The sequence below is a fragment of the Poecile atricapillus genome, chromosome 10 (assembly GCF_030490865.1).
Source record: "Poecile atricapillus isolate bPoeAtr1 chromosome 10, bPoeAtr1.hap1, whole genome shotgun sequence".
NCBI lineage: Eukaryota > Metazoa > Chordata > Aves > Passeriformes > Paridae > Poecile > Poecile atricapillus.
The window spans coordinates 15814194-15828087 of record NC_081258.1 but is presented as its reverse complement, the minus strand read 5'-3'; the positions used below and the strand labels follow the sequence as shown (position 1 = coordinate 15828087).

The following is a 13894-nucleotide window of genomic DNA, read 5'->3' as shown; positions in this document are numbered from 1 at the left end:
TGCCTTTTGTACTCTGCACATATCTCCAATAAAACCAGTTAGAAGCCAGCTCCAGTCATAGACAGGAATTTAAGTTAGCACATATTAGCAGCCCACAGTGGGCAAATGTTCAAACACATTACGGTTTTAATATAATTATAATTGTTGAACATGTTCAACCAATTAGTCACAAATATTCTGTTTATCTGAGATGCTGCCAGAAATTGTGAGCTGCAGTCAAAATAACATGATACTGTCGTCCTTCTGCAAAGAATAGCACTAAATCAAAGGCAAAAACATATGGAAAAAGCCAAAGCAAATATCTTATCTGATATTTTATAAATCATCAAATACCATATTTTAAAAATTTTGCTCGTACAGATATAAACTGCCACATATATTTATTTGATAAATTCACATTTCAAAAGTTCATGTCACCTACTAAAACAAAGGGCTTCAGAATAACTTGCAGCACATGTTTCTATTTTGTCCAGCCCCCAGAGATCAAAATTCCACAAAGCATAAACAAAATGCAGATAACTGAGAAACACCAGTTAAAGCTGATGTGCCTTTAGGGTTAAGAACGAAATCATTTAATTGCCTGCTTTTCTGCATCAACTGCACAAGTACAAAACTATTTTAAACAACCAGATGAGCCTAACTTACGAGGGAAAAAAAATAAACCACTACAATTTGTCTTTAAGAAAGAATTATTAAAAACCTGAGCTGCACAACTCCTATTTAGACAATCTGCAATGCTGCAAAAGCACTTTTTTCAGTGGTGTCCCCTAAATAATTAAGCTGTTCCTTTTACCATACTTCCTATATTACAGAAGTCATTTTCCTACAATAAATCAATAACTCATTCCTTATGTCAGTCATTTTTCTCCATTTAACTGAACGGACTAAAGACTAACACTGAAAGTTAGATTACCTTTGAATTATGAGTGTGATTTAAAATTCAAAGTACCACGCTAAGGAGCCTTTTAGAGTGACCACTCTACAGCCTCTTCTTACAAACAACCCCTCACAGAGCTGCCCACAGCTCTGAGCAGCTCAGAAATGGTTAAAAACGTGAGCACAGACAGGAAACGGCCAGCACAGAGCAGAGCCAACACTTTCCTTTATTTACAGAACTGAAAAGCCAAGAAACGGGCGAGAATTCCATCCCCAGCACCCCCCATTCACTCAGATTAAGTCCCATTTGCATCCCATGGCATAATTTATTCAAGCAGCTTCCAGTGACCTTCTCATGTAGACATTACCAATTAAAAATTTAGCCTCACCATTAAAATATGGAAGATGCTGCTTATTTCTTAGATAAACCAATGAAAACTAAAAATGAAGAAAATTAAATACTCAAATATTGATTTCTCCACATTTTAATGAGCATAAAATAGAGTATCTTAACATCAGCATGTAGTTTAGTCACAGGTTAAGGGAAACACGGGTTCATTTTACATTAATTTATAGCATAAAATGTGCTCTTATCAGAAATAAATCACTGACAAGAGAATAATTGATATAGACAAGAAAAAAGATAATATGTCAAAAATGCCCTAAAAAAATGTTTATACTTTCTACAATTTGCAGAAAAATTGATAATATTACAGAAAACAAGTTTCCAGAGGCAATCTACAAAACAGTGCAAGCCTGGGAAGCTTGTATCAATTAATTAATTGTCCTGTCTCAAAAGCATAAAACAATTTAATCCATCCTTCTATATTAAAGGTATGGATTTGTTCACATGGCTCTGTCATCTATTAGCTGTCTGTGAATCTAAAGCACAAGTTGCTGTGACATTTGTATTCCCCAGAACTAATAACCATCATTTCACTACCTCAGCTATGCTTCATTTTAAGATTTTCTTTGAGAAACTTCATAGGCTGTTTACTGCCTCTGATGTGTACCACCAGTGACTAACACAGCTGGACAGCCCCTCTGGTCATGCACTGCCTAGAGCTGTCAAAAAGCAAAATTTTTGGTTCAAAACATTTTTTTTTTAAATCTTTTTTAAAAACTTTTATTTTTACTAAGCTTTATTTTAGACTTAGGTTTGAGTTCCCACTCCATGCCCCAAAATTAGCAATTTAGAGAAGCACTTTGTGCCAAGATCTCTGATCTGGGGATATGTAGAGAATCAGGATTACTATTTTCTCATGTAGCACACCGTTACAACCAATCACTGATTTTTTTTTTATTTTTTTTTTTTTTAGATTATATAACTGCAAAAACTGCAAAAAAGGTACTTTTTTAAACACAGAAATTCTCATCTTTCAGCCTTAGCATCATCCCACCAGACTCTGAACCTCAGCATTACCTGAAGCAATTAGAAGACACCAAAGTGGCAAAGCAGTGTTAGGTAATGCTTTATCTTCAGCATTCTGGAAGCTCAGCAAGACTTCCCCTCAAAGCTGCTCTCCACTCCATTTCAGCTCAGCACCCCGGATCTGTTCTTTACCAGCTGCTGATGTTCCTTGTGTTAAACTGAGAATTTGTGAGAAAAGCAAAACTTCCCGCTGTGTGTCAGCTTTGCATGAGAGCACTCGATCCTAGGTCCTGACACTCCTCGGATGCATTTCTGTAAATATTTTTCATTTCAGGTAAACATGGAGGGGGTGGTGGCTCAAAAATTAAGTACTAATTACAATTATTAGAACTATTACTTACTTAAAAGCAAAATTAATACATAGTAGAATTTTGCTTTTGTACAATTTTTACAGTAATGTTTTAATGAAGAGACCACACATTAGATCCTGATTTTCATTAGCCAACTGCTTAACTTTGATTATTTTACATAAGGAGTATAAAGGAAAACAGCAGGACAAGTAAAAATGAATCAGTTTTGTTACAGATCTAGTTTTAATAGGGAAATCCTTGATACAAAACCCATGCATCTCTTGTGGTATCTTAAATTGAAGAACTTATGTAAAACTAAGATTAAACAAAAATTTAACCATTATTGGCTGAATTACAAACAAGGTATAGGGTCCATTCTTTATACAGCAGGACAGTAATTCTTCTGCATGTAGAGTTTTCATAAGATCAAAATATTATTTAGCTTTAAATCAAAAGATCTGTTATTTTAGTAAAGTCTAACAATACTTGGAAGTAAAAATCCTCATCTGGGGCTGTAATATTTGCTGAAAAAAACCTACTTCAAAACATTAATCAAATTTTTCGCCTACTGGGCAGCCATATGGTAAAGCAGCATGTGAATCTCACAAACTTGCTGATCTTCTGTAACTGGGTGCTATTAATTACGCTTGCTGCATCCATCTCTTAGATTTTTGCTTTGTGAAAAAAAGTATTTATTGCAACAGCTTTTACAAAACAAGGGAATGGAAATCACAATTGATTAATGAGCTGAATGGAAATATTTCCGTTAGCAGGTTTTTAAAATGAGTAAGGATTAATACCATGGGTGAAAATGAACCCTAATTGTGTGTCCCCCCCCAACACTTTCTGTTTGGCAAGGGGCTGCATGAGCAGGGAGAGGGTCTAAGATGCTTTATTCACTGCATCAGCTTTAGGTGATAATAGGGTTTAAATTAAATAGTTCAACACTATAAAGGCTGAGGACTTCATGTGTTTTAGTGCTAAGGTCCTTACTACGAAATTGAATTGTTACACAGCTGCAAATTGTATTTGGTTTGGATTTGGGGTTTGTTTTTGTTTCTCAAACACAGCTAAGAGTTTTCCTGAAATCCAGAGAAGCAAACAATTCAGAATGATAGTCTCCATTTTGGCTTTAATTCCTCAGGCCACAGTACTGAGGCTGTTTTGGGATCTCAGCCATAAATCTAGTTAATCATAAATTATAGCTAGAATATAATCCTTGACTCTACAGCCTCGTGTGCCAGGGAAACGGACTCCCAGGAATTACTGAAAGAAGATTGTAGGGGCTGGGCAGAAAAGCTAGCAAATAAGTTAAAATTGTGTTAGTTCACACACAAAAATCCCAGCCTGGGGAAAGGAGATGTGACACTTTTGGCCACTGCACACGCCCAGAGCAGCAGAAGTCATGGCACACCTGTGAAGATTTGCCATATCATATCTTCAAGTTAGAAAGGATGATTTTTCTTGCTCTAATCTTCAGATTAGTCTCCTCTACAAAACTAGCTTATTTCAACATTTGGCAGAGTGTGTGAACTTCATCTGAGGTACCAAGGGCAATAATTAGGAGAAAAAGGTGAGGATTAGTTCTAGAGAGGGACCAACAAAGTTAACAAAAGCATAAAACCCAGACTCACTCCTTATTTCCTCCCAGTGTAAAAGAATGAGACAGACAAAACACAAGACAGCCCTAACCCAAAATATTCTGTGTATGTGAATCATCTCCTCAGACCTTGGAAAAAGAACAGTGAAATACCAGGAATATTCAAATAATTGTAATGAATTATGATGATGATGATGAGTGGTATCCCTTAAATAATTATTACTGGCAGCTTATTGGAGATAGATGGAAAACAGTGTCTTGAATATAGAACTAGGACCCACTAGAGTTTTCATTTATTTTACATTATCAACTCAAATACAGCAATTTCATCTGGAAGGAGACAAAGAAACCTTTACAATAAGGCAGACTGCTGAATGATTTAAAACATTACATATTTCCCAGACTCTTGAAACACAACACTCAGATATGCAAAGGAGTCACTTCTGTCCTGCCAAGTCACCTTCCTGAACCCTGGTGTAAATTCCCTTGCCTCCCTAAAGTCTTTGTGCTTCTTAGCTTACAGAAATTTAAGCAGGTAATAATCTAAATGGCAAAATATTTAATTATCAGCTACTTCAAATTACATGGCCACCCACTGGATGAGATTTCATTCAAGCCTCATGTATATATCTGTATTCATAAAGAAAGAACAGGAGGGAAAAACATCAAGTGGCTTCAAGGGCTAAAGCAGCAAGGGAAGTTTTGCATTAAGAAAAAAATTAAATAGAAGGAAAAAATGTTTTTTAACAAATCAACAAACTTCAACATGCTTCTCTGAGCATGATTCTTGTTAGAGAGTAGAAATAAAAATAATGGCAGTTTCTAAGTGTCATTGCTCTTTTTTCTCCCTGTTTCATCCCAACTCCAAATACGAATTATTGTCTTTATAAGCAATGAACAATAATAGGACAATTCTTGCAATGGCCCTTCAAGCTCTATACCTACAGAAGGAAAAGAAGTCTTAAAACGAATATGAAACGTTTAAACAATTTTTAATTAGTGACCCAAAATGTGTGCCATAACTTTTCATCACCTCGTGGGTGATCTCTAAACCTCTCCCGCATACATTGACTGTCTGCTTAAAAGTTTAAAGAGCTAACAAAATGTTTTAACGAGATACAAATCTCAGAGATCATTAATCAATATGTTCAATGTTATTTGTGATAATTCATCATGACATGATATTAATGGGTTACTGTACCCTTCAGAGGTGAGATTAATGCAAATGAGCAGCCACAATTAACTTTACTGCTCCCAACTCACAGGAATGGACAGATGATTATAAATGACAACTATATGTCAATTACAATATCCAATAAAGTGAAGCTTAGAGGGCAATCTATCTACTTTTATAGTTCTTGCCTGACATAGCTGAATTTAGCTCAACCCACTGTTGTCACAGTGTAACCACCACTTTGAAGGAGGGGTCAAAGTTTTAATTTTCTGTTTCTTCGGAAGGAATTCAAATTGTGCATCTAAGCGCATTGTCTGAAGGAAAGCTGCAGGAAACCAAGAACAGATGTTGCTTTCTTCATCAGCTGAAGGAAATTGTATCTGTTCTCAAATTGCAACAGCAAGGCCACAAAGAAAATAATCTGCCCTGCTGCGTAATATATTTGTTCAATTAAAAAAAAATAGAGCTAACATATCAATGCAGCAATGGGAAGGAATTCACATTTGGGAAATTGCTTTGTCACACGCAGGACGCTGAGTCCACTCAGGCTAGAGATGCTGAACGAGGTGTTGACTGGTGTGTGCAGCTTTGTGCACAAACAGATATTGTGTGATCACCTTCTGAGCACCAAGGCTCCTGCACCAAACAGATAAGGCTTCACAGGAAAATACCCAAATTTCTAGTGGCAACAAAAGAGCTAGAAACAAAGACTTTACATGTTCATAAACCAGACAGCTGGCCAGATTGAGGAAATTCTGAAAACATGAGAGATAAAATGTCATATGATATCTCAGTAAATGATATATTTACCAAAAAATGGGGAAATCAGCTCTGATAACATGCTCACATTTTGGCTTTCTGCCCTCCAACAGAAAAAAAAACCAGCTTCAGTAATGATAAGAGAGAAACATTAGTCAAAACATTGTGGAAGCCATAGGGAGAAACACCATAAAACAGATATTTTGTGTAATTTCATAGATCTTTCTTTGTAGAGTCTTTCTTACGTGCTATGTCCAACCACAATGCCGTGGGTCAGCCCCTCTGCAAGGGGCCAGAGATGTTACCCATGGTTAAGGATGGGCCCCAGCACAGTAGCAAATCCTACAGCCACATTTTACATTTCTCATTAAGCTCATTTAATGAGGAACAACAGCAGAACCCACAATTACAGCTCTTCAACACACCCATAAATTCAGGCCATGCTCAGTTTCTATAAAATCAGATACAAAGGATTTCCAGAAAAAGTTTGCCTGCCCCTTGCAGGGTGTTTCAGGATAAATCCTTGAGACAACAGTGGAACAACCAATGCCAGTTGTGCCAAGAACCCACTGACCACCCAATTTTCTTTGAGAAAAATAACTCAAAGGATGCTTCTTGCTTTCGATTTCACTTCCTCAATATAAAGCATTTGAAATTCATTTTAACTATACTTAGAAGGAAAATATTGAAAAGTTATCAGTGATTTATTTTTTTTAATTATCTCCTCTTTCCTCATGCACCCATCTGAAAATCAGGGTCAGCTTTTGTGGCTTCTGCTTTGCTGTGAGCAGCAGCCAATTCTACAAGGCAAGCCATACCCTGGCATTGCAGTGAAATCAGGGAAGGGAGTGGAGGGACAGGCTCTGGAAGAACCTCACCAGCAGCTCCACTTGAAAAAATATTCAATGGAAGTCACTGGGGGTTTTGGCTAAGCAATATTTTAGACAGTTTAACCATTCCTATTAGCAAAACACTAAATTTTCATTATTCAAGATCATGTAAGTATGTTTATACCTTAATACTTTGCTGGGGGACAGCAGGAAAGTTCTTGATTTTCTTTAAAGCAATGTTTTCCAAAGGAACTCTCTCCTCCACCTCATTTTGTTTAATCTAATCATCAAGAAAAATGGTTTTCTGCTGAATAAAATTGCTGACACCTTATCATCATTTTTAACATGGAGAAATAGGAGAAATTCTTTACTGCTTCCAATATGGATGATAATACACATTTTTGTGACAATATTTGGTCGATTTCCTGACACAAAAGCAGGTCCTGAAAAAACATGCCTTGAGAACAAAGTTTCCATGCTGACCTCTAAAAAACTGAATTCTACAACTAATCCTTGAAATAACTTTATAATCGATAAATAGCTTCAGAGCTAATATTTTAGCTAAAAGCAATATGCCCACATCCTCAAAAATCCCAGATCCACCAGCAAAAATAAGGTTTATTCCATAAAAATAACACACTACTTTGAGCACAGACAAATGCCAGATCAATTCATAATTTAAACTACACTTGTGTAAGAGAAGGATTTCCTTTTGGATTTTTTTGGTGGTGGTGGTGGTGGACTTTTGGCAGGTTTTTTTGGGTTTTGGGGAGGGGGAGTGGTTTTGTTGTTTTTGTTGGTTTTTGTGTCGTTTGGTTGTTGGGGTTTTTTTGGTTGGGTTTGCTTGGTTTTTTTTGTTTTAACTAATTAATCAACAAATTTGAGTTGGCCAAATAAAACCTCTTCCAACGCCTCCTATTTAATTGCAGTTTGGCACCAACAAATATATATCAAAATTATAGTATCTCCCCTGACAGGAAGCTCCTTGCTTCCACACACAGTTATGGCTCTCTGCAGAGTAACCAAGAACTGCTGACAACCTTGAACACTGCTACAACAATATTACTATACTTGGCAGAGAAGTACCCTTGCGGCAAGAGAAAAGCTGTAATTTTAACTGTCACTTCACATTACACTAGATATTATTTCACTGTATACACACACACACACACACTCACAAAACTCTTAATAGACTACAGTTTTCTCACTGCCCAGCTCCTCTATTATAAATGACAATATAATACTGTTGACCTACTGGTAGGTTTGCTAATAAAGCCAACATTTAACATCACTGAAAATCTTCTTTTAAAATATAGCCATCATAAATTGTCATGTCCTGGTCGTCTCAAGCTACTTAAGTAGCTCAAAATTTATTTCATCTATTTTATTATTCATTTCAAATGAAAGAAATTGTTTTAAAACAAAGGGGAATTATAATTCATTTGGATTTTGATAGCATGTTCTGAAACAGTTGAATAATTGCTGGTATTGTAAACTTTAATACCTTCATCCACAAGCTGCTATGGTAAGAAAAGGATCAGTACACTCAAAAAGACCCCAAAAAATCATCTTTCTAGATTTCCAATAATAACATAGGTAGAAAGGTAACAATAGGTGATAAATAACAGGGAGTCAGAAGTAGAGCTAAATTAATGACTTCCTCTCTGGGCCCATTTCTGCAACTACAAAAATGAATATGGAAGCATTTAATTGAAAAATAAATTTCAAGTACATAAATACAGAGGAAAAAGCCCCCGCTTTAAAATTTTCAGTGGTACAAAATGTTCTGCTTTGGAAATGAGTATCTTTGTGGCCCAATGAAAGGGATAGTTCATTCTTTTAAACCAGATCCAATTCTAAAATAGTTTACAGCACACCTCCTTACTTTTTATTTTGTATGCTGCATACATTGAATACACAGACTGCTCACTGTTTTCCAAACATTTTTGCATGTACACATTCAGAATTTGCACGGTCCACTGTACAACAGAAGAAGAATCTCAGTGAAATACAGCCATGATCAAATCCTACAGGCAAGCCTAACTACTATAAATCAAGTTTTGCAATACTCTGATGTCAATTCACTACACCGCAAGCAACTCCCGTGTAAAAGTAAAACAAGATTTAATTAAGCAAACTGGATTTAAATAGACCCAAACAGCACCTGGAAACAGTCATTACTAAAAAGCACCATTCTGATTTTACTGTGGTTCAGGCATGTTTTGCTCCTACTCTTGTGTTACTGATATAGTGTTTCAAATGCATTTAGAAAGGCACCATCTCACTTGTGCTGTTTAGATAAGGAAGCATCACTGAACCTCTTTGCCCTTCTCCAATAAAATGTATCAAAAATTTCAGCACTGTCTGCTGACCGCACCACATTTAACAAGATTCACAAATGAACCCAGAGTAAGTTTCCCACTGTGACACATTAATAATAAGTTCCTTATCCCATCTATCCCAAGCCATGAATATGTAATGTTATAAAATGAGTCCTTTTCACACAACAGAACCTCAGACGTGAATAAATAAAAACTATCCATCACAAGCCTGTGAAAAATTAATGAGAGTTCTGAGACATAAGGAAAAATTGGTTACTGAGATGATAAGGTCCAGTATGTAAAAATCATGTTCCTCACCAGCTGTAAATTTTATTTTAAAACTTCACAAAAAGAGTTTAAAAAAAAAAAAACAGTCTTTCTAGAGCATATTTACCATAAGAAACAGAGAAGGGGAAAATGCTTTAATGGTGAGACATATATCTGAATAACCCAGACAGCCTTTGGAACCAGGAAGGGGATCAAACACCGCCGTAACAGGGAGTTACAGCTCCAGTTACAGCAAAGTTGTAACCTTAGATATTTAGGACCACAATTCTTATTCTATTTCTTTACCCTTCAAAATGGAAATTCCTGATGAAATAAGGCACTATATCTTCCTAAACTTCATTTACTCAGATGAAAGAAGAATGCGCAGAAATAAATTATTTTCATTCATGTGAGTGTCTCTTTACTGTGCCAGTGAAGACTTTAATCTCTCAATATGGAGTAGTCTGGTTTGCAGTATGAAAGGAAATAAGGAAAAAAAAAAAAAAATTCAAAAGTCAAGCTCCCACTATGTTTATCAATACATTTCCCAATCTTGCCCCAAAGGCCATGCTGATATTTGAGGACCACAAGTGCAAGGTCTACTCCAACCACATCACCAAGAAATGCTGGAACTTTGTCCCCAGGCAGGGAAACAAGCAGAGAAAGAGCAAGAAGTACTGCCCAAATCCTTGAAAGACTTTCTTCAACACAGACAGCACTTTCTAAATTTTTCTACTAATGGACTTCAGAAAAGATTGTATGATCTACAGCCCATTTTGTGAAATGTTAGCCATTGTAATGCCTCACAGCTAAAATGAAAATTATGCTTTGTGATACCAAACTAGGTCACCTATTTTTCTCCAAAATCTGTCTCTGCTCATTCAGCTCTCCCCATTAAGTTTTTTCCTTTTCTATCCCACCATCATTCCCACATGAAGAATCTATGAGGTCCTCCAGGTTTGGTGTTCCAAACGTTTATCATCTTTTGTTTATTTCTTGATTTTGACAAATAAAAAAACATTTAACTCTGTTTTATTTACTTCAGGGACCATTTTCTGTTAACACATCCCATGGCAGAGTGGGCAAACACAAGGCTTCTCCTTTGCTGGGTGGTGCACGTATGTGAAGTGATGAGCTTGGAGAGTGTGTTACTGACCCTTTCCTGGGCTAACAGGTCAGGAAATGAAAAAGGACAGTGGCAGAGCCCTGCTCCCTCCCCAGAGTACAGATTAGATTTCTCTATCAAGGAGTGGCTTCACTACATCAAAACCTGGTCAAGTAGGATGTTTTATTCTTGGCTTCTTGAAAGTGGTTATGTCAGAAAGGATGGAGTGCTGTCAGGGGTGTCTATCTGCAAAATAAATTACCTTTTCAAGTCTGCACTGGCAGTGATTGAGTGACTGTAAAGAATTATTTATTAGTGTTAAAATGCCAGTGGATACAGTTAAGGAATTATTTTTTCTACAAAACTATCATGGTCTCAAAGAAGAAAGGGAAATACGGTACAATCTCCTTAGATTGTTGGGTTTGTTTGAGGGAAGGGCAGTTCCTCTCTACAAGGTGCTACAAGAGCTCAATCCCTGCTCAAAATTCCTGTATTCCAGACAAATGGCCTGACTCCCTTTGGGTTCCTCTTTGTCATTTTTGCCAGGACCACTTGCCTTTTTTAACTTTAATGTTATGAATGCAGTAACTCTCTTGAAGGGGGCGAAATAGGGGAAGAAATCATTTTAAAAAAGGAAACAACACCTAAAAAACAAAACCCAAAACCCTAGCACAGTCCCATTACCATAAAGCTTTCCTACCACAATAAAAAAACAAAAAAAAACCAAAACAAAAAAAAAAACCTGCAGTCAAATCGTTTCACATCATTAGCTACTCCTGGTTTAGAATATCTGACATTTAAGTCCTTCAGTTTGCATTCAGACCTAATGATTCTCCTATATTTTCAATAAATTTTCTCATTAAAGTTTTCCTCTCCCTTTTTACTCATGAAATTTCACAGTCTCTCAAATATGTTCATCAAACTATTTATAAGACCTTGATGCTTAAATAGGTATCAGATTTTCAACTGGTCCAACGCAGCTGAAGATTTCTTTCTTTAATACCTTTATTGCACGCTGACCTTTCTTGACTTCACACACACATTTTGCAGGGGAAAAGCCTTCAGGTTCACAATCAGCACAGTCATATACCCACCATACCAACAGAGAGGAGAATGGCAAAAGTCTGCTAAATATCTTTGACATATATTATTACTCCACTTTGAGGTCAATTTTACATATCAACTTCCATGAGGAAATGCCAACTGAGAGTTGATTAATTTTTAGACATATTTTAACTCATATCTTACTCTTGCGTTATCATATGTGAGCAAAAGACACTGAAATATGTTTTTTATACTTGGGGGGCAAATTAAGAGCACCACTGTTTGTTCTTGGATTCTCTAAGTCACAAGGGACAGCAGTGAAGGACAACCAGAAACTATTTCAATTTTCTATTTCCGTCTGAAGAGTAGCAGCCCCTGTAATGCACTTCCTCTGCTGCTGCAGCATCAACATTCCTCTATATTTTTATGCAATCTATATTTTCACTTGCTTGGCACTGCAGTGGTTGCAATTGGCAGTGCAATAGATGAGTGGGCAAAGCATGAAATTAAAAGATATTCTTCCTGCATTGCGCTGACAGGGCAAAATCTCAGCCGATAGCAGCCAAACCCCAGAATGTTTATTTTTAAACTAGGGCAATATACCATTAGTTCTCAAGTTTAATTCAATTGATTTTCAGGCAAATAACAATAAAATTAACCCCTAGATAGGACAATCTTTGGGTGATGGATGAGAGTGCTGCAGAGAACACCAGAGCTCCCACAATGAATCCTGTGCCGTCAGCCGTCGCCCCCGCGGGACGCCCAGGCAGAGCAGGACAGAAGTGATTCTGGGGCCAAGAGGAGTTCCCCGCCTCATCACCTCAGCAAAGATGGATTCCACGACCTTCTGAGAAAAGCCTATATATAATTTTTGCTGAATAGGCCCCTCAGTTAGCAGCAGAATCCAATTTGTAATTTAGCCTTAAATGCATACTCCACAAAAAGCTATCAGGTAAGAAAAACACCTGACATGTAGATAAAAATGCTCTTTGACATACGTAAGTAAAAATAATACTATGGCATTTCTCAAATTAGCCATTTGAAGTGTGCATACCATGGAAAAGTTTCAGAGTATAAGCATTTATTTTGGTTTTACTTTTTTTTTCTTTTTTGGACCAAGAAAATATTTATGAAAAGAAAAATAAATAATTAATTTTCCTGGCTGCAAACTGGGATTCTTTCCTGGTTAAACTATATGCAGTGAAATGGCATTTAAATTATATGAGAGAATTGATTCAAATGGCTTCCATTAGCAATTTGGCAGGCTGCTGTGAATTGCTCCTAATCAATTTTAAATAAAGCCATTCTATCTGAGAATGGAGGCATCTTCATGTTAAACATCTAAACATTGCACAACTGAAAAACAGTGGCTAAAATACAAATTTCTTCATAATTTCTTATAACTCGTTGTGTTTAACAATGTGCCATCAGTAAAACTAATGCAGAATAAAGTAACTGCCTGTGCCCTCAGAGAAATGTTCTGGGCTCTAAAGGTTTTCTCTTTTCTCTTATGTTAATGAATATTTCAAAGTAATGTCATTCTAGGCCATTTTACAGCACAATCATATCTTAATTTTGCTTGAGATTTTATCAAGAGTAATTAGATCCATTTGAGTTGTAGATATTCAACACACATATAGTATAACCATTTGAAGCAGGTGCATTTGTATTATGAGAATTTATATTTTAAAAAGAAAACTGCAAGAATGTCATCAGACATTCAGAACTTTCTGCTTGATGTGTCTGGCTGTTATTTAGAGGAGCCATCTACAATTTCAAATCAAACTTTTTTCCTGCAAAGTCTTTCTACAGCACAAGAGAACAAATTCTAGTTGTGACAACCTATCTTCTACTTAAAGTAGCTCTAAGGACACACTTTCATAATGAGCATAAGGAGACAAATAGAGAAATTAAACCACTGCACTTCCCATTAATCCAGGCACATAGTTCAAACAAACCTGTAAATGGATTTATAAAAACATTGAATGTGAAATCTCTTACATTAGCAACAAAATCGAACTTATCAGTTCAATACAATCCTTCAGTTTGACTTCATGTGCCATGAAAAGGGACGAGGCTGGTTTAGATGCTGCAGAATTCTGAGATGTGAACTCAGAGTTTCAGACGGCCACAGTCTGCTCTGTGTCTGGCAACTGGCATGTGAGTCAGAGAGGGTCTGAACTTGTCTCTTGGAAT

The 13894-nt window shown here is 36.5% G+C and overlaps 1 protein-coding gene across 2 annotated transcripts in view; it reads right to left on the bottom strand.

Moving 5' to 3' along the window:
- Positions 1–13894, bottom strand: part of WWOX (WW domain containing oxidoreductase) — a 477226-nt gene that overhangs the window by 411170 nt on the left and 52162 nt on the right. The window lies entirely within an intron of this gene.